The sequence below is a fragment of the Notolepis coatsorum genome (genome assembly GCF_963971535.1).
Source record: "Notolepis coatsorum genome assembly, chromosome: 7".
NCBI lineage: Eukaryota > Metazoa > Chordata > Actinopteri > Aulopiformes > Paralepididae > Notolepis > Notolepis coatsorum.
In genome coordinates, this window is record NC_140171.1 from 50,623,147 (window position 1) to 50,645,254 (window position 22,108).

Sequence of the window (22,108 nt, forward strand, 5' to 3'; positions counted from 1 at the left end):
TGAACTTAAATGTGATTAAATGTGTCTCCCTTCTTTGCAGGTTGAGTGAAATGGATGCCTCTTCAAAAATATGTTGTCACATGACCAACTTCTTCTATGTTTTTTTCTAGATAACAGGGGTAACACTACTTGCCCCTTGGCACAAATTACCCACTCTCCCCTACCCTCGCAGTCTTTTGTGATCAACAAGTATTTATCTTATTGTTTCATTTCATATCACGTTGTTCCATTATAATGTTGTTATTACATTTTTGTGGGACTAAAGAAGCCTATAGAATGTATATTCAGACAAACCTGCCCTGAAGTGAAGAGCCAAACCCAACACAAACCACCATTGACTTCATTTTTACCTCTGGCAAGTCCATGATCTCCAATAAAGGGGTGATAGCATGTGGGTTAAGTGATCATTATATGATTTTCTGTACCCGCAAAAAGCTAAAACAGAAGGCCGGCTGTCACAAAACAGTCACATCTAGAGACCTCAAAACCTACTCTAGAGAGGCCTTTAACCAAGAACTGGAGAGCATGGACTGGTCAGATGAACTCAGTGGTACACAGGTTGAAGAAACATGGCTTGGTTTCAAAACCAAATTCACAACAATACTCAACAACATGGCACCCCTAAGAACCACCAGGGTTAAAAATCGCGGTGAGCCATGGATGCACACTGAAATACTGGCCGCTATGAAAACCAGAGACAAAAAATGCTCGGAACTTCATAAAAGTCAGACAAAGCTTTCCAAAAGCTCAAACAGTGAACTCCAAGCCCACGTGGTTGAACTAAAAATTCAAAGAAACAGACTAAGAAATGACGTAAACACCATGATCAAAACCGCAAAAAAAAATGTCATCAATGACAAAACTGAGGAAAACAAAAACAAACCATGTGAACTTTGGAAATTACTCAATAATCAACTAGGCTGCAGTAAAAAACTTAAAACCAGATTCTCAAACATAAACATAAAGACGGACAACACGCTCATCACAGACAAGCTGGATTTAGCCAATTACTTAAACATCTTCTTCACAAACATAGCCACAACACTGGTAAACAAACTACCCTCCCACTCAGGGCATTATGGGGTAGAACACATAGTAGAATACTACAAAAACCTAGGGGTCCGCAAAGACGACTTCAAACTAGAAATGGTAACAACTGATGAGGTACTCAAAAAACTGAACGCCCTCCAACCTAACAAGGCCACTGGCCATGACAACATCCCCTCCAAATTCCTCAGAGACGCAGCAGCCCAGTCATCACACACATAATAAACCTCTCCATAAAACAGGGACACATCCCCAAGGACTTCAAAATTGCGAGAGTGACCCCTCTGCACAAAAAGGGCAGCAAATTAGACCCAGGCAACTACCGCCCTGTTTCTATTCTTACCTCCACCTCGAAAGTCATGGAGAAAATAGTCTACGAACAGGTCGAAAAGTACCTGGCGGGGAAAAAATCGAATCTACGAATTCCAATCTGGCTTCAGAACATCCCACTCCACTGACACATGCCTTCTCTATTTGAACGACCACATCAAACAAGAGGTGGACGGGGGCAAATACTGCAGCATGGTCATGCTGGACCTACAAAAGGCCTTCAAATCAAATCAAATCAAATTTATTTATAAGGCCCGACAACACACGTTAATGTCCCCATGGGCCGTACAGGTCTTCTTTAAACAAGTCAAGAAGAAAACATAACAATAAGTCAAGAACAGAACAAGAACACCATAAGGTCCAAAAAATTTAAGATGAATGCAAATAAATGAAAGAATGCAAGCACTCCCAGACATACCCCACGCGAAGGTAAGGAAAAACTCACTAAAACCTAACAATAGGGAAAAATGCTCCACAGGCAGTGTGGAGGAAAGAAACCTTAGAAGGGCCATTCAAGGGGGGATCTCCATTCTTAGATGTCGGTGATAGTAGTGTTGCAGACTAACAGTTGGTAAGCATGCACTCAAGTGTGTAGTGAAACACAGATGAGTGCATGCAATAGCAACTGAACATTTTGAAAGATTAAAGATAGAGCTAATAGCGATAGCAACTGAACATTTTGAAAGATTGAAGATAGAGCTGATAGCGGATCTATTTGAGGCACAGGGGCAGCGCAAAGAGGGTCACGTCCTCCCCGTCTTAGTCACGGGACATTCAACACTCCGGTCATTGCTCAGGGACAGCCGGAGACAGGGAGATAGGGGGCGGCGCAGAGAGGGTCGCGAACTCCCCGACATCATCGCGGGATGTCCGGCACTCCGGTCACCACTACGAGACCTCCGGAGACAGAGGGGCACGCAGAGGGGGGTCGCATCCTCCCGGCCTTCATCACGGGACGTCCGCCACTCCGGTCAGCACTCCAGGACAGCAACTCACAGGGGGACAGGGAGACGGGACAGGCGTTAGACAGCTTCGACACTGTCAATCACTCCATTCTGATTGACAAGCTAAAAGCAATAGGTTTTGATAGTTTATCAGTGAGCTGGATGCAATCCTACCTGGAGGGGAGAGAACAGATGGTGGAGGTAAACGGTACCCTATCCCCCCCCCCCCCCTCACAGTGAGCTGTGGTGTTCCACAAGGAAGCATACTAGGACCGCTACTGTTCCTAATTTATGCAAATGACATGTCGTCAGCTTGTGACTGCAACTTGTTCCTGTTAGCGGACGACTCAGCCCTGCTGGTCTCTGACAAGAACAAGTTGCAGGTTGAAAAAACCCTCAGCTCGGAACTAGGCAAAATCTGCATATGGCTCGCTGATAACAAACTATCATTACACATGGGCAAAACAGAGTCCATTGTCTTCGGTTCAAATAACAAACTCAGCAAGACCGACGGCTTCTCAGTTACAGTGGGTGACAATATTGTCACAAGGAAAGATGAAATTACCTACCTGGGTTCCATCCTAGAGGCAAATCTTTCCTGTGACAAAATGGCATCCAATCTAATAACAAAAGTCAACCAACGAACTAGATTCTTGTACCGGATCTCCTCTCTGGTAAACAAGAATACCCTGAAGACTCTGGCAGGAGCACTCATTCAAGGGTACTACGACTATGCTTGCACCTCATGGTACCAAAGCACCTCAAAAGCGCTAAAAACAAGATTACAAACATCACAAAACAAACTGGTCAGACTACTACTTGACCTTACCCCTAGAACCCACCTCACCCCTGCCCACTTTGACAACCTAGGATGGCTTAGAGTAGACGATAGAGTACAGCAACTTGCAATGGGCCTGGTCTACAAGATACACTATACGACTAAGGTACCCATGTACATGTCAAAATACTTCCCAAAGGTCAGTGAATACCACGACCAGAACACCAGAGGAAGCTCAACAAATCATGTTAAACCCAGATTCGGCTCAATCAAGGGACTAAACACGTTTCGCAATTATGCCACATCAATGTGGAACGCCCTACCCAAAGCTGTAAAGGAATGTGAATCCCTACCCACATTCAAAACCGCTCTTAAAGAGCACCTACGGGAGGCTGCAATTCGAAACTGGCCACCGTAAATGTCCAAACCCCCCACCCCCTCCTAATAGACAGTCTCCTCCCCACCGCATGTATATATTCTCTCCCCGCCGTATGTATATTTCTCTCCCACCCACCCACCCCCTCCAAATGTACAGTCTCCTCACCAGGGCCGCCTGGGAGAAATGCGAGGCCCTGTGCGAGATTTAAACGCGAGCCCCCCCCCCCCCCCCCCCCCCCAAAAGGTAAAAAAAAAAAAAAATTATATATATAATTTTTTTTTTTTTTTTTTTTTTTATACAGTCAACATATTCGTAAATAATAGCGCTGCCCGAGGCTGGGCATGATACAGTCAACATATAGCAAGAGAGAGAGCGAGAGAGAGCTCCCGTTCTACAGTCAATATACAGTGTACAGAGAGAGAGACACATTGGAAATAAATTGAAATGCTATTTGGCCCTAAACAGAGAGTACACAGTGGCAGAATACCTGAGCACTGTGACTGAAGATCCTTGACTAGGTACAGACTCAGCGAGCACAGCCTAGCCATCGAGAAAGGCCGCCATAGGCAGACTGTGTGTGTTAGAAAGAGAGAGAGAGAGAGAGAGAGAGCATGTGTGTTAGAGAGAGAGCATGTATGAGAGAGATAAGCAAAGATGACCCCCTAAAGGATATTCAACTTTTAATGAAAGAACAAAACAGAAGGAAAAGATAACTTCACAAAGGCAACATGAATATACATAGATCCAAAAGGACAAAGATCAACACTTAAATCCAAAGAGAAGAGGGTCTATACCAGAGAAAACAAAGCAGCAAGGAGCCAATGGCCGACAGCTAAAGGCTAGCCAGGTAGGCTACTGACACCAGGCCACACACAGCTTTGGCCAACGGCCCAACGCTACCCAAGCTACACAAACGAACAAATGAATTCACACACAGCACATGTCGTATCTCCAAATGTTGTGAAGTAACATATGTTTTGCCTGGAAAAAAAACATCGTTATTAACAAAACATTCGGGAGGGGAAGGAAGGAAGAGTGGGGTAATGTCATGACATGTTCATTAATCTTACCTGCACCAAGGAACGCAGGGCGAAAGGCCGCAACACAGGTCTCCACGTTGACAAAAGGCCTCTCGCTGTCGGGACAAAAATAAGCTATGGCCAGAGCCTTGTCATGGTGCAGGCCCGACTACATCTTCTGTCAAAGATGATGTCGTAGTCAGAGTGCCAGAACCCCCTGCTATTCTCACGGCTAATGTCAATGGTCGTAGCACAAGCTAACAGCTAACTCAAGGCTAACTGATGGCATCAAACGAACGTTCCCAGCCGAGCGCAGCCGGCAGCTAACGTCGAAGCTAAACAGCTAACTGGCTAACAGTTAGCTCAACCAGGCTATCGCTAACCATTAGCTAACGCAGAAGCAAGCTATGCGGCTACATACAGGTGCTGACACCAGGCCACACACTGTTAGCTACTAGTAGTACTACAACAGCTAGTCGGCCAGTTTAGCTCCAGAGAGAGAGAGAGAGAGAGAGAGAGAGAGATGTCCACGGCGGGAATAGAATAGAGTTAATAGAATAGGTTAAAAACTCACCAAACGTCCAAGAGGATGGAGACAACCGCGTGGAGTTGACGAAGTTCATCTGCCAAACGACCATCCTCTTCATCTTGGCTGCATGTCTCTAGGTTAGCTAACGCTAGTTAGCCTTTAGCTAAGCTAGCTACTAGCCGACATCATCATGGCTATATCCCGACTGCATCATGACAAGGCTCCGGCCATTTGTCCCGCCAGCGAGAGGCCTTTCGTCAACGTTCCTTGGTGACCGACCGACTGATAATGACCGGCCTCTTCGTCTTGGCTGGCATAACTAAGCATAATAGTCAAAAGCTGCACGCGCGAAATAGTCAAACGCAGCTGACTCACGCCGGCGTACTACACATGATGTAAGTAACCACTCCCTTCGTTGAAACCAATAGTATGTCTGCTGCAGAGCCCCAGAGCTCCAATAGTGAGTATGTCACTGCAGACCCAGGAACAAGTCAGACACATTCTACAAACGTGTCTAATGTGAAATATATAAGCATATAAGCAAAACTAGATTTTAGGTCTGTGATGAAAAAGGGCCTCGCGGGAAGGGGGGCCTCAAAAAAAAAAAAAAAAAAAAAAAAAAAAAATTATAAACAAAAAACAAAAAAATTATTTTGCGAGGCCCCCCTTCCCGCGAGGCCCTGTGCGACCGCACTGCTCGCACACCCCCTGAGGCGGCCCTGCTCCTCACCACCGTATGTATATTTCTCTCCCACCCACCCACCCCCTCCTAATGTACAGTCCCCTCCCCATCATATGTATATACTCTGTCAGGATCTATGGGTAACAGTACTGTATATTTGAATACCGTATATGTCACAAATGTATCAGTACTACTAAATACCTGTATGTCCCTATGCCATAAATGTCATGTATGTTGAGTATGTATCAAGTTGTCAACAACATGAATCACAGACTGTCTGAGCTTGTCCCAGTCTGCCAACCACTGCACATCCACAACACAAGAAATAAGCATCTTATATTTGGCAAGAGGAGAAGGCTCAATTGTGCTAGCCTAAGCATAGCTTGTAGGGGTCCACAGATCTGGAACAAGCTTGACGAAAATCTAAAAATGACTAAAACCTTTAAAACCTTTAAAAAATCACTGAAAGAGGAACTGCTTAAATCATATCTCTAATTAAAAAATTATAACTTAGGAATACAATTGTCTGTATTATGTATCTCTGTTATATGTCAGTTAGTAGGTAGGTGTGTAAACCTACCCACGTTGTATTGTTTTGTTTTGTTTTGTTTTTTGTTTATTGTTTTGTTGTTTATATTCTGTTTGTATCTGTGTTCAGGCTCCCTCCAAAAGCTTTAAATAGCTTCTTGGGAGACCTGGCACATGCACACAATTTGCGACATTGTTATATCACATGAGGATACTCACATGTAATGTATCGTGTGTGTGTGTGAATAAATTCATTCATTCATTCATTCATATGTCATAAATGTCAATATGAATTGAAAATGGGGGACCCTGATGTAAACAAGACAAACGTGTGTGTGTGTGTGTGTGTGTGTGTGTGTGTGTGTGTGTGTGTGTGTGTGTGTGTGTGTGTGTGTGTGTGTGTGTGTGTGTGTGTGTGTGTGTGTGTGTGTGTGTGTGTGTGTGTGTGTGTGTGTGTGTGTGTGTGTGTGTGTGTGTTTGATGTGCCATTTGCTCCTCTCTTTCCCCAAAGCTGCTGTTTATCTGTCATTAAGCCTATAGCGAGCCTATAGCGATAACTCCCGTCACCTGGCTCCTCGGTCATAGTATCTATCAGTAATCTTTAATATGTTTTTGTGTGCATGACCTTACTTTAGCTTGTGCATGTGAGAAAGACACACAGAGACACACAGAGAGACAGGGACAGAGAGACAGTGTGGCAGAAAGTGAAAGAAAAAGACAAAGACATTTGGTCCCAGGTCCCGTTTCCCTTGTGCCCCTGTCTTTACCCAGCCTCAGAGCACAGCACGGTGGGGACACGGGCGTGGGTGGTCTCCTGGAGGGACAGATGGTGATGAAGCAGCAACGAGGGGGTGCGTCGGAGAGGATGGATGGAGAAGAGGGAGGGTAAGACAGAGATGGAAGGGTTGAGATAGATGTAGGTGGGGGGGTTAAAAGTGAGAAACAGAAAGAAAAAATCTGGGATGTGTGAAGAGAAATGAAGAGAGAAAGAGAGTGTGAGAGAAATGTAAGAAAAAGTGGGTTAGATGACGAGATAATTATATAACGGGAAAACACATTTGCTTGAGTTTACATTTCTTTATCACTGTGTCCTCATGTTCACCTCAACGCTATCCATCCACTAAGTGCTGCCTGTAGCCAATAGCCGTGCAAACCAAACTCAGTTGCCAGTTGCCACGTCAGGGGAGAAACTTTCTACCCAACACTGACACCTACTGGCCAGAGTAGGAAGTAACACACTAACAACAGACTGTTTGGTCAGTAAAAGGCATTACAGTATTGCAATACAGAATTCTCTCATTTACTGTAATGACAAAACTGTACATGGCCTGAGCTGGACACAATGGAATAGTAAGAAAGGATTTAAAGGAACTCACCAACATTATGGGAAATGCGCTTACCGTCTTCTCCAGAGTCAGACAAGAAGATAGATACAAATGTCCTCTAGCCTGGCTTAAAACTCCCGGAGAGGTGTCTTTGGTTAACAGCTAGGCTAGCTGGTCCATATCCGCTTCTATTAATTTGTGCTAAGCTACTGTAGGCTAGCTTGCAGCCGAATATCTTTCTACTGAAAGCACAGAGAGGAAATTGATATCCATCTTCTTGTCTGATGGTAAGTGCATTTCCCATAATGTTGACGTGTTCCTTTCAGGGGTCCCCAAATTTTTTCCTGTGAGGGCCACATAACTTTTCCCTTCTCTGGTGGGGGCCGGGGTCAGTTTGTAACAGAAAAAGTGTGACGATCGCAGGGGTGCCTAAACGTAAACATTTATTGTTTTCCAGAAACCCTTTCCGGGATCTTCACAGAAAAAAAAGTCAGGAAATAAATAATAACACTATTTATGAAATAAAAATACAGTACCTACAGACCACCTAGCTCTAGCATTTAAAAGCACAGTGCAGGACACACTCAAAGGTTATCGCACCTCAGAGATGGCAGTGGACATGTATGACAGGACAAAGGCCATATGTAATGGTCTTGGGATTGAGGAACATACTACCAGCCAAAGGAGGAAGCAGAAAAGGATGGACGATGACAACAGCAGAGAGGGTAGGATCTTTTAACTGAATAATACTGTGTACATAATTTTGAAGTGTGTGACTAAATTGTGTTGTGGAAATAGTTTGTAATTAGTTTCACCCAGCTGACAGAAACTGGAGGTGTGGCCTTTGTGCATGTGGCTTTTGTAGTTAAGTGGGCACTTGTGACAGTTTTTTTTGGTTAAATACCAGCTTTTTCTCTGTTGGAATCATTCTGATGACAATAGCAGAGAGGGTAGGATCTTTTAACTGAATAATACTGTGTACATCATTTTGAAGTGTGTGACTAAATTGTGTTGTGGAAATAGTTTGTAATTAGTTTCACCCAGCTGACAGAAACTGGAGGTGTGGCCTTTTGCTGCAGGTGTCACTCATCAGTAATTAGTGATAGTGATTTAAGGACTTGCTGGCTTAGCGTCAGCGAAGCGTCGAGAGGAGTTTTCCTGGAGTTATCCGCCGAGGGATCCACCGATCCACCCAGTGCTAAGCACACCATAATCCTATATTTCCCTCCCACTCTGCTATTTCCCTACTATCTCGCTTCCTCCCTACAACCTTCTCCCTGCCACTCTTGACACCACAATGTGCCTCATACCTATATCCACAATCTGCTCCTCCAGAACTGACTCTACCCATCCACGCCAGTTTGCTAGCAACCCGGCAAATCTCTCCTACCCTCCTACAGCCACTAATACACCTGTCACAGTACGGGGAGGCTTATGGAATTGTCAAGAAAGCTGACTTCATTACTGCCTACGCCCATAGTCTAAATCTGCAGCTCCTGGCTCTAACTGAGACCTGGATAACTCCCAATAACTCATCAACACCTGCAGCATTATCTACAAACTATAACTTCACTCACACACCTCGACCCTCCAGACGGGGTGGAGGCACTGGCCTCATGACATCTCCTTCATTGGCTACAAACCTAACACAACTCCCAGAACTGTCACTCTCCTCCCTCGAATATCATGCAATATCTGTCTCTAATCCTTTCAATCTCACCATTGTTACACTCTATCGCCCTCCAGGTCCCCTCGATCACTTCATAGATGAGCTGGACATGCTTCTAAGCTCCTTACCGGAAGATGGTACCCCGCTCCTTCTATTGGGCGACTTCAACCTGCCTGACTCATCTCAGTCGGTCCCAGTGGTCTCCCTCCTACAACAATTTGACCTGACTCCCACTGCCATGCCTCCCACCCACAAAGCAGGCAACTCCTTGGATCTCATATTTTCCCGTAACTCCAGCATCATTAACACCACGGTAACTCCCCTACATGTATCTGACCATTCCTTCATATCCTTCTCACTAACTCTCATGCTTAACCGAAAGGTCTTCACCCCAACTCAAACCGTCTCACTCAGACATAACCTGGCCTCCCTATCCCCCTCCACCCTCTCCTCTGACATAATATCTGCTCTACCTTTGAGTGACACCTTCTCTGCTCTCCCCACAGAGATGGCAACCTCCACCCTCCTCTCAGCCCTTGCAACCTCCTTTGACAAGCTCTGTCCCCTCGTTGAGAAACCTGCCCGCCGTTCCCCACCCAGTCCATGGCTGACGGATGCAGTGAGAGAACGAAGACAGGTCCTGAGAGCGGCTGAGAGGAAGTATAGAAAGTCACGCCTCACTGCTGACATCGACACATATCACAACCTCTTGTTAACATTCTCCAAAACCATTACTAATGCCAAAGCTTCTTTCTTTCACCATAGGATCGAGGCCTCTGCCAAGAATCTTCGCAAACTGCATGCTACCATGTCCTCCCTCCTCACTCCCCCCCCCCCCACCCCCTCCTCCCTCATCTTTTTCTGCCGAAGACTTTGCGATCTTCTTTGAGGAAAAAGTGGAGAACATCCGCAGCTCCTTCTCCCAACCCCCACCCATTCCAAACGCTGAATCGAGAACCTCATCCTTCACTCTGTCATCTTTCTCTCCCATTACAGAAGCCGAGACCCTGACACTGGTAACGTCGAACCGTCCGACTACATGCCAGCTGGACCAGCTACCCTCCCCACTCCTCCAGACCATAGCACCGGACATCCTCCCATTCCTAACTGCAACCATCAACTCCTCACTCAACTCGGGGGTGGTCCCCACCTCCCTAAAACAAGCCAGAGTCACGCCCCTCATAAAAAAACCAACCCTGAACCCCACCGTCATAGCCAACTATCGTCCTGTCTCTCTTCTCTCCTTTCTTTCTAAAACACTTGAACGTGCTGTATCCAACCAACTTACTGCTTATCTCTTACAGAATGACCTCCTAGACCCCAATCAGTCTGGCTTCCGGACTGGCCACTCCACAGAAACGGACCTCATTGCGGTCACAGAGGCACTTCACTTAGCAAAAGCGAAAGGCCTCTCCTCTGTCCTGATTCTCCTAGATCTATCTGCAGCCTTCGACACAGTCAACCATCAGATCCTCCTCGCGGCCCTCGCAGGAATGGGAGTGGCTGGATCTGCGCTGACATGGCTGACATCATACCTCAACGACCGCTCCTACCAAGTGTCATGGAGAGGGACTCTGTCGGCCACCCGCCCCCTCCGGACGGGTGTCCCCCAGGGCTCGGTCCTAGGACCCCTTCTCTTCTCCCTCTACACTAAATCACTGGGTAACATTATCACGTCTCATGGCTTTTCATATCATTGTTATGCCGATGATACTCAACTCTTCCTCTCCTTCCCTCCCTCAGATATCCACGTCTCTGAGCGGATCTCGGCCTGTCTGTCCGACATCTCCGCCTGGATGACGACCAACCACCTCAAACTGAACCTAAGCAAAACAGAATTGCTCCACCTGCCGGCCAAATCCTCCCCCCTGACCGACCTCTCCATCACAGTCGAGAATGCAGCTGTGACCGCGTCCCCAACCGCCAAGAACCTTGGTGTTGTCCTCGACGACCAGTTGAACTTCTCTGCTCACATCGCAGCGACAACCAGAACCTGCAGATTCCTCCTGAGCAACGTCAGAAGGATACGCCCCTTCCTGACAAAAGAAGCCACCCAACTCCTCGTCCAATCAACAGTCATCTCCCGCCTCGACTACTGCAACGCACTGCTAGCTGGCCTCCCGGCCACTGCCACCAAGCCTCTTCAACTCATTCAAAACGCAGCGGCCCGCCTGATCTCAAACCTACCGAAGTTGGCCCATGTCACCCCACTTCTTAGGGACCTGCACTGGCTCCCCATTGCTGCACGTATCCGCTTCAAGGCCCTCGACCTAGCATACCGTGCGGCAAAGGGAACCGCTCCCGCCTACCTCCGGTCAATGGTCTCTAACTACACACCCTCAAGACCCCTACGCTCTGCATCTTCTGGCCGCCTCAGACCTACTCCTATCCAAGCTCCCGGAGGGTCATCAAAGAGAAGCCGCCTATTCTCAGTCCTTGCCCCACAATGGTGGAATGAACTACCCATCCCAGTTAGGACAGCCGAATCCCGTCCAATCTTTCGCCGTCAACTAAAGACTCACTTCTTCAACCATTATCTGAAATGATTAAAAAAAAGAAAAAAAGAAAAAAAAATCTAACCCTGACTAACCTTACTGTCATGTACTTGTCCTAATAAACTAACCTACACTGTAACACGCAACACTTGATGAACATTGTTACTCAGCTGATAGAGTTGTACCCTTCTTGCTGTCTTGTCGTACAGAACTTGTAAGTCGCTTTGGATAAAAGCGTCAGCTACCGCCCTCTTTCTATCCTTACATCCATCTCGAAAGTCATGGAAAAAATAGTATACGAACAGATCGAAAAGTACCTCGCGGAAAAAAATCTAATCTACGAATTCCAATCTGGCTTCAGAACATCCCACTCCACTGACACATGCCTTCTCTACTTGAACGACCACATCAAACAAGAGGTGGACACGGGCAAATACTGCGGCATGGTCATGCTGGACCTACAAAAGGCCTTCGACACTGTCAATCACACAGTGAGCTGGATACAATCCTACCTGGAGGGGAGGGAACAGATGGTGGAAGTAAACGGTACCCTATCCCCCCCCCTCACAGTGAGCTGTGGTGTTCCACAAGGAAGCATACTAGGACCGCTACTATTCCTAATTTATGCAAATGACATGTCGTCAGCTTGTGACTGCAACTTGTTCCTGTTTGCGGACGACTCAGCCCTGCTGGTCTCTGACAAGAACAAGTTACAGGTTGAAAAAGCCCTCAGCTCGGAACTAGGCAAAATCTGCATATGGCTCGCCGACAACAGACTATCATTACACATGGGCAAAACAGAGTCCATTCTCTTCGGTTCAAATAACAAACTCAGCAAGACCGACGGCTTCTCGGTTACAGTGGGTGACAATATTATCACAAGGAAAGATGAAATTACCTACCTGGGTTCCATCCTAGAGGGTAATCTTTCCTGTGACAAAATGGCATCCAATGTAATAAAAAAAGTCAACCAACGAACGCGATTCTTGTACCGGATCTCCTCTCTGGTAAACAAGAATACCCTGAAGACTCTAGCAGGAGCACTAATTCAAGGGTACTACGACTATGCTTGCACCTCATGGTACCAAAGCACCTCAAAGGCACTAAAAAACAAATTACAAACATCTCAAAACAAGCTAGTCAGACTACTACTTGACCTGACTCCTAGAACCCACCTCACCCCTGCCCACTTTGACAACCTAGGATGGCTTAGAGTAGACGACAGAGTACAGCAACTTGCAATGGGCCTGGTCTACAAGATACACTACGCGACCAAGGTACCCATGTACATGTCAAAATACTTCCCAAAGGTCAGTGAATACCACGATCACAACACCAGAGGGAGCTCCACAAATCATGTAAAACCCAGATTCGGCTCAAACAAGGGACTAAACACGTTTCGCAATTATGCCACATCAATGTGGAACGCCCTACCTAAAGCTGTAAAGGAATGTGAATAACTACCCACTTTCAAAAACACTCTCAAAAAACACCTACGTGAGACTGCAATTCGAAACTGGCCCCTACAAATGTCCTAACCTAGTTGTACAGTAAATGACCAAGTAAGGCTTTGTCAATATTCCAATGTACAGTGTAAAATGTGTGTGTGTCCCCTACCCAACCCCCCCCCCCCCCAACCTCCAATGTACAGCCCTCACCCAACCCACCCAACCCCACCCCACCCAACCAACCTCCTCCAATGTACAGTTTCTACGCCAAATATATATACACTCCTTTTCTGGACACTTTTGTATCACAAACAGTACTGTATATGCAAATCTGATATGTCATAAATGTATAGATGTAGCAGTACTGTCTATCTGTATGTCATGTATGTCATATATGTTATGATGAATTGAAAATGGGGGACCCTGATGTAAACAAGACGAAAGTCTTTCTCTGGTCTGCATCCCCTTAACAATTGTATGTATTGAGCTGTACTGTACTGTACCCATTCTGCAATCTGTTAATAAACTTTTCAATCAATCAATCAATCAATCAGCTAAATGACTAAATGTAAAAATGTAAATGAGTATGTAGTTGAATCATCTTGTGGCACAAGCTCAGACCTCAGCTCAGGAGATCAGCTGAGACAGACTGTTCTATCCAGTCCTCGACAGAATGCTGCAAGAGCTTGAGAGCAGGTGCTCATGAGTTGGAGAACAACTTATGAGAGGCATACAGGCATGTTATCCAGCCTCAGACCAGTTTCTCTCAGTGGAATTGCTGCAACCCCTCGCCACACATTACAATATCCAACTACTGCCAGAGGAGATCACAGTTGCAAAGTGTTTCCTGGCCAGGACAGGCAGAGATACATTCCCTACTATTCAAAGTGTCTTTTCCCTCCTGGGTGATAATAATAATAATAATAATAATAATAATAATGCATTTTATTTATAAGGCGCCTTTCAGGACAATAAAAAAAAAAAGTCCACAAATCGGTGAATGAAAGAATTATAGGATCAAATGAAAACTACTACTTACTAAAAATAGATGTTTAAACGTACTAAAAACCAACAAAAAATATCAAACACTAACAAACATTCAGCACAGACAATGGGGATGCTGCCATCTTAAAAGAAATATATATATATATATATTATGGCCCGCGGATTCGGCCCGCGGGCCATAGTTTGGGGACCATAACTCATTCAGAGCCACACCCATATGACCAAATTAGGTCTAGCGTACCAGCACTGAAGTCAATGGGAGGACGGGGATATTTGCGAAACTTAAACTATATCTTAAATTATGGCTATGGGTATAATACACCCGTCGCTTATCAATGACTTGCTTGCAGTCAACATGTACGAAACGGATTGTTTTTTCATCTGTACATTTCCGTTTTATACCGTTTTGAATACGAGTATAGTTTTGGAGATTTCTAGTAATTCCAGAGAAATCCGCGATAATAGCCGTTTAGTGGAATTTTTTTCGGCTGATTTATTAATCGTTTTCAAATAAACGCTAGATTATCGATAGTATGTGTCATCATTATGCACACTGGAGAAGCGGGCTGAAAATTATTATTATTATTATTATTATCGATTATCCGTGCCTTGGTCAGCGCTAACGGCACACACGCACGCACACACTCACACACTCCGATGGCGGAGAAAGGAACATCTGATTAACCCAAGACTGGTAAAATAGAGTCCTTACCTCACATCAGATGTTCTGCAAAAATATTAATCCAATTCCTGATCGCCATTCCAAATATTGATCGCGTTTATTGATCCAATGTTATAGTCCAAAACACATAATCGACGCTGCTCCCAGCCTCCCCAGTGAATGTGGTAACACGATACTGCTTGCCCGAGAAGGGAAACCCCGGACCGGATTTTTTTTTCTGATTCACAGTCCCAGCCAATCCAATCCAATGATGTGCAATACCATCCGGGAGACGATAGGTATTTGCCCTTTGCGAGCTCAGACCCATTCCCAATGATAACGTCAGGCTGGATGGATGAAAAATGTATGGATATCGTTAATAAAAGAAATAACGATTAAAACCCGACTATACTCGTGATTGGCACGCAACGCATGGCGAGTTAACCCGACTATACTCGTGGTTGGCAATGAATGGGTTAAAGGTAGAACCTGTTATGTCATCAAACAGCAACCTCTAGGCAAAAGAACCCCGCTTGGTTTACTGTTTAAAATGTTGTTTTAGTCTGATATTGGAGTTGCGAGGGGATAGAGGGGGGGGGGGTTGCTATCGCTAGCCACACCTCACCTCCTGCCAAGGGGTCTGCAGAAATTCAGTCTAATAAGTTAGCTATATATTATATTATACTATAGTATAGTTGTATGGTAACTTATTGTATTGTGAATTTCTGTGGGGAAGAAAGTGAACAAAGTGCAACACCAACAGTGGCACTTTTGCCTAGAGGTCACTGTTTGACCACATTAGAGATTCTAATGTACAGCATAAGGCTGAGTTTGGACATCTCTGTCTAGAACATTGTCTCTATATAAGGCCACATTACTGTCCTGACTGTCGCCCTGAACAGTGGGAGAATGTACCTTGGCAAGACTAGAGAATACCACACACACACTCCACCGTCTGGGTCGGTGACAGACAGACAGACACACACACACACACACACACACACACACACACACACTCCAACGTCTGGGTCAGCGACAGACAGACAGACAGACACACACACACACACACACACACACACACACACACACACACACACACACCTAAGTTGACTGTTAACACAAACGTATAAAGACACAAGTGGCAATTCCATCTTTAGAGAATTATGAAGGGTAAATATAAGCAAATGTTTTAATGAGAGATATATGTAAAAACGAGTGATTCTTATATTATTCCCCTTGTTCTCCAATCATCTAACCCTGTCTCTCTATCAGCCTATCTCTCTCAGCCTGCCTCTTTATCAACCTATCTCTCTCCTCTCACCCTGCCTCTTTATCAGCCTATCTCTCTCTCACCCTGCCTCTTTATCAGCATATCTCTCTTTCTCACCCTGCCTCTCTATCAACCTCTCTCTCACCCTGCCTTTCTATCAACCTATCTCTCACCTCTCTCTCACCCTGCCTCTCTATCAACCTATCTCTCACCCTGCCTCTCTATCAACCTATCTCTCTCCTCTCTCACCCCACCTCTCTATCAGCCTATCTCTCTCACCCTGCCTCTCTATCAGCCTATCTCTCACCCTGCCTCTCTATCAACCTATCTCTCTCCTCTCTCACCCCACCTCTCTATCAGCCTATCTCTCACCCTGCCTCTCTATCAACCTATCTCTCACCCTGCCTCTCTATCAACCTATCTCTCTCCTCTCTCACCCCACCTCTCTATCAGCCTATCTCTCACCCTGCCTCTCTATCAGCCTATCTCTCTCATCTCTCACCCTGCCTCTTTATCAGCCTCTCTCTCACCCTGCCTCTCTATCAGCCTATCTCTCTCACCCTGCCTCTCTATCAGCCTATCTCTCTCACCCTGCCTCTCTATCAGCCTATCTCTCTCCTCTCTCACCCTGCCTCTCTATCAGCCTATCTCTCTCACCCTGCCTCTCTATCAGCCTATCTCTCTCCTCTATCACCCTGCCTCTCTATCAGCCTATCTCTCTCACCCTGCCTCTCTATCAGCCTATCTCTCTCCTCTATCACCCTGCCTCTCTATCAGCCTATCTCTCTCACCCTGCCTCTCTATCAGCCTATCTCTCTCACCCTGCCTCTCTATCAGCCTATCTCTCTCCTCTCTCACCCTGCCTCTCTATCAGCCTATCTCTCTCACCCTGCCTCTCTATCAGCCTATCTCTCTCCTCTATCACCCTGCCTCTCTATCAGCCTATCTCTCTCACCCTGCCTCTCTATCAGCCTATCTCTCTCCTCTATCACCCTGCCTCTCTATCAGCCTATCTCTCTCACCCTGCCTCTCTATCAGCCTATCTCTCTCACCCTGCCTCTCTATCAGCCTATCTCTCTCACCCTGCCTCTCTATCAGCCTATCTCTCTCTTCTCTCACCCTGCCTCTCTATCAGCCTATCTCTCTCACCCTGCCTCTCTATCAGCCTATCTCTCTCCTCTATCACCCTGCCTCTCTATCAGCCTATCTCTCTCACCCTGCCTCTCTATCAGCCTATCTCTCTCACCCTGCCTCTCTATCAGCCTATCTCTCTCCTCTATCACCCTGCCTCTCTATCAGCCTATCTCTCTCACCCTGCCTCTCTATCAGCCTATCTCTCTCACCCTGCCTCTCTATCAGCCTATCTCTCTCACCCTGCCTCTCTATCAGCCTATCTCTCTCCTCTCTCACCCTGCCTCTCTATCAGCCTATCTCTCTCACCCTGCCTCTCTATCAGCCTATCTCTCTCCTCTCTCACCCTGCCTCTCTATCAGCCTATCTCTCTCACCCTGCCTCTCTCTCACTCCTCTCATCCTACCACTGTCTCTCTCATCTCTCTGTCCCAGGGTCAGTAGTATATCTTCATGACATGTGTGGAGGCTAAAAGGCAGTGTGGTTGTCTGGAAAATGTTTTCAAACTGACCACACTCACACACCACTGGGACATTACATCATGTCCATTCATTACTGGACACACACACACACGCATACTGTCATGCATTGTGGGGTCATTCCATGGACATCTAACTCCTTACCCTAACCTTAACTACATCAACTCCATGCCTAATCCTAACCCTAATCTTCATAGTTTAGAGACGCACACACACATGCGGTTCAGATGGGTTACAGGGTCATTCTTGACCAGTAATGCAAACGTGGAAGGAGACGTCTGTAGTCATAAAACAATGACAGTCTCATGCTAAAAACACCAAGAAGTCTGTTTGTTCTGGTAAACGGGCTGTAGAAGATTCTTGTCTGGATCATTGAAACGGTGAGGTACTGTCTACTTGAGGATCAAAATACATTTCCTTATATTTATATTAGCGCAATATTTGTCCTTTTTCTGATCCTCTTTAGTTTTACGTCACAGTTAAGATAATTAACCCTTTCAGGTGTTGTTTTTTCTTCTTTCTTTTTACGTTTCCTCAGAGTTGTATCTTAGAATTCGATGGCCAGTAGCTACATCATCATTAGAGTGATGAGTTTAAATTAGATTAGTTCCTAATTCTTAATTATAATCTCATGATGTTTCTATGGTCTTTCTCTCTCTGTTATTGTGATGGAGGACTTCTGTTACCAGAACAGGAGGGGTTAGAAGGACCTGCATATTTCCAGTAACGGGCCCTGACTCAGTGTGTGTGTCTATGTGCCATCCTCGGTTTGTTTAAATGAGTCCTTCCAAGGTAAAGAGGAGGAAGGGCACATGTAAACGGATCCTAGTCTACCTACTGTCCACATGGACGACAGCTGTGGATCCTTCTGTCTCTCAGACACGACTTTGCTGCAACTGTGTAAAAACAAATTTGCGGCGAAACAAAGTGTTTTGTGGCAAACTTGCAGCAAACAATATAAACCACAGGTGACTCACTGTTTGCCACAAGGTTGCCGCAAATTCACCAGAGGTTTGTTCTGTTTGCCAGAAGGCATATATTTATGTAAGGAAGGTGCATGATATAAAACTATTTTATGCACACAGACACACACATACATATTAAATTTTTTTATTTAGAGATGTTATTTGCAAAAAGCTTTCCATAACAATATTTCAAATGAAATACAGTGTGACTAGTGTAGTGTCTATAATACAGTATTTGGTTTGGTTTGTATACTTTTCAAGTATTTCGGCAAAATAACCAAAATATGTCACAACAAAATGTCTGCCGATAAACAATTTACTCTGAAAAACGCAAAACAAATTTTACAAAATGCTCAGTTTTTCTCTCATAACAGAAACCACAAAATCATTACCAGTTGACCATTATTCACACGGTGGCCATTTTGCTCTTACGTCAATGGTAAGGTACTGTCATGCTCAGGTATCCCAACCTGAGCATGACATAAGGGCAAAATGGCCACCATGTGAATATGGTCAATGGCCTCTTTTGGTATGGTGACTAAATACATTCTTCTCGATCGGTTCACATTACCATCCGTGACTTTACGCTGAATGCCTAACAGTAAATGTCCTTCAGCAACCTTCTAGAAGCTGAGTCCAGCCCAAAACGTTACATACAATCAGGGGTGTAAAAAGTACCCAGAAATTATACTTAAGTATGGGTACCATCTCAAAATCATACTCAAGTAAAAGTCTGAGTATCTGGCTAAAACCACACTTGAGTAAAAAGTTTCTACTTTTAAATGTACTTAAGTACTAAAAAGTAAATTTTAAAACTTTTTTTATTCCGGGGCAATGAAATGTTCCATTTCGTCCTCTTCATCACTCATCCTTGACTGTCTATTATTCTGATAGCAGGTGTTTAATCAAATATCCCCGCTTTCTAGTCTTGCACAAGGACCAATCAGCATGTGAGCATGGGTATGGGTGGGTTAATTTTCCATTGATGGGGATTTGATTGGCTGTTTTTAAATAAAGTGTGGCCGCAGGATTAATAACGTTAACGTTAGTTCGGCCAGAGAAACAAATATACTAATTAAAATAGATTTGTATTTTGTAGGTCTGCATTTTAAATGTAAGGAGTAAAAAGTATGTTTTTTTTCTCTGAAATGTAATTGAGTAAAAGTATAAGTATACAAACCTAATAATACTTGAGTAAAGTACAAATCCCCCAAAACAGTACTTAAGTATTGTAACGAAGTACAATTACTCAAGTACTTTACACCCCTGCATACAATACACACTTATAACAAACGAACTGTGACATAATTCACAGCTCCTCAATGCATCATGACATGGGGTTGAATGTTGAAGAGTAGGTCATCGTTGCCACGACGAACTTCCAGGAGGAGGGGCTGGTCACCTAGCAACGCCCTCTGCACATCCTCCGTGGCCAATAGGGGTTGGCCATTCAGTTTGACAATAATGTCACCTGCCTCAAGTCCACCCCTGGAACAGAGAGAAAATAATTACATGTCAGGCTGTTCTGGTCAAGGTTCTGGTTCCACATATCTGGGCCTGCAGACAATGTTTTTTTTTTTATCCACTTTTTCTCCCATTTTCTATATTTTTCTCCCATCCCAATTTCGTATCATCCAATTCAACCCTCCCCTGTCACGAACGCTGTTTCTTGCCTCCCACAAGCCAGCTGCAATGTGGACTAAGTCATACATAGCACAAGTCCCCTCCGGTACTTGAGGTAACAGCAGTCGCATCTTTTTACCTGCGCAGCTGGATCTCTCAGTGGCGAGGAGTAACGCGTGGGAGGCTCATGCTGCCCCCGACACTTCCTGATTCTACTGCGCAGGCGCACCAACCGACCTGTAGGAGTCGCTGTCCACAACGCCCGATCCCCACCCATCAGTTTCCCACCCCCTAATACGGCCAATGTGTATTAGTACGGACGGCCAGCTAAACTGAAAGCAATGTGGAGCGCTGGGCTCGAACAGGCATGCCCAGCGTCTCCGTCATTCGTGGCGAGCGCCTTGCCCACTACGCCACGTAGCCGCCCTGGCCTGCAGACAATGTTATACAGTTTCCCGGTGTACTTACGAGTTTTTGCTCAAACTTGCAACATTCAAACCATTATTTATTCTCGGAAAGTCAATTGAAATCACCCTCATTTTCAATGTCGTCGAGACTTTACAGACATTTCAATGCATACATTTTTAGTACAATATAATAATTATAAATATGAATAACTATCTATATAGCACTTTTCACACAAGGACCGCAGTCCAGAGTGCCCCACAGCAATTAGTATAAAATGAACATAGGCATAAAATCAGCACACAATTGACAGAATAAAAAACAATGCATAAATTGCAGACATAAGAATAGGTATAAAAGACATTAAAAGTAGTGCAACATAAACGTGCAGACATAAGAGCATAAAATAAGTACAATAGTACAATGTTGCTCGAAGGCATGTCAACCCCCCCGGAACACCCAGTCCCCCAAACACCCAACACATCAATCTCTACCACCACATCCCCATCCAAGACACACCCACCGATAAAGCACATCATGACCGAAGGAAAACACAAACAGCCCACGCGACACTCACACTGCCATGCAGGGCGATGGGAATGCCATCCCCACGACATGCACTTACACACCAAGCACAGCTACTTGATAGTTTTACTATTATAATATAATATATAATATATATATAATTTTTGTTTTTATTACCAGACTATATATTATATAGTCTGGTAATAAAAACAAAAATGTGTATGTGTGTGTGTGTGTGTGTGTGTGTGTGTGTGTGTGTGTGTGTGTGTGTGTGTGTGTGTGTGTGTGTGTGTGTGTGTGTGTGTGCGTGCGTGTGTGTGTGCGTGCGTGTGTGCACGTGCGTGTGTGTGTGCGTGTGTGTGCGTGTGTGCGTGTGCGTGTGTGTGTGTGTGTGTGTGTGTGTGTGTGTGTGTGTGTGTGTGTGTGTGTGTGTGTGTGTGTGTGTGTGCGTGTGTGTGTGTGCGTGTGTCTGCGTGTGTGTGCAGGTGTGTGCGTGTGTGTGTGTACCTACTTCTCTGCTGGTGAGTTGTGTGTGACCTGGTGCACCAGAACCCCACAGCTGATGTCAGGAAAGTGTGGGTTCTGAACTTTCATCTCTGCTCTCAGACTGAGATACACACATCAAATAAAAACATATATTACTTTACAGCATTTACTATACTGGTAGCACTGGTAGAAAAGTGTCTTATCGTCATCTAAATTAGTATAGTGAATCAATTATGATAATCATTCTTATGCTCTTAGATGCTACACACGGTTAAGCATGTAGTGTGTGTGTGTGTGTGTGCGTGTGTTACAAACTCACTTTTCAGTCATGGTGAGCATCTGAATACCTATGAAACGTTTCTTCGCTCCTGACTTCACTGAAAAC

The 22,108-nt window shown here is 45.1% G+C and overlaps 1 long non-coding RNA gene across 1 annotated transcript; it reads right to left on the reverse strand.

Annotated features, from left to right (window-relative positions):
* Positions 1–18,813: 18,813 nt before the first annotated feature.
* LOC311231499 lies at positions 18,814–22,101 on the reverse strand. The gene is made up of 3 exons (XR_014619875.1): positions 22,043–22,101; positions 21,749–21,844; positions 18,814–20,172 (listed from the first exon to the last, which is right to left on the reverse strand). It is a non-coding gene; the product is annotated as an uncharacterized lncRNA (long non-coding RNA).
* Between the last annotated feature and the right edge of the window lie 7 nt (positions 22,102–22,108).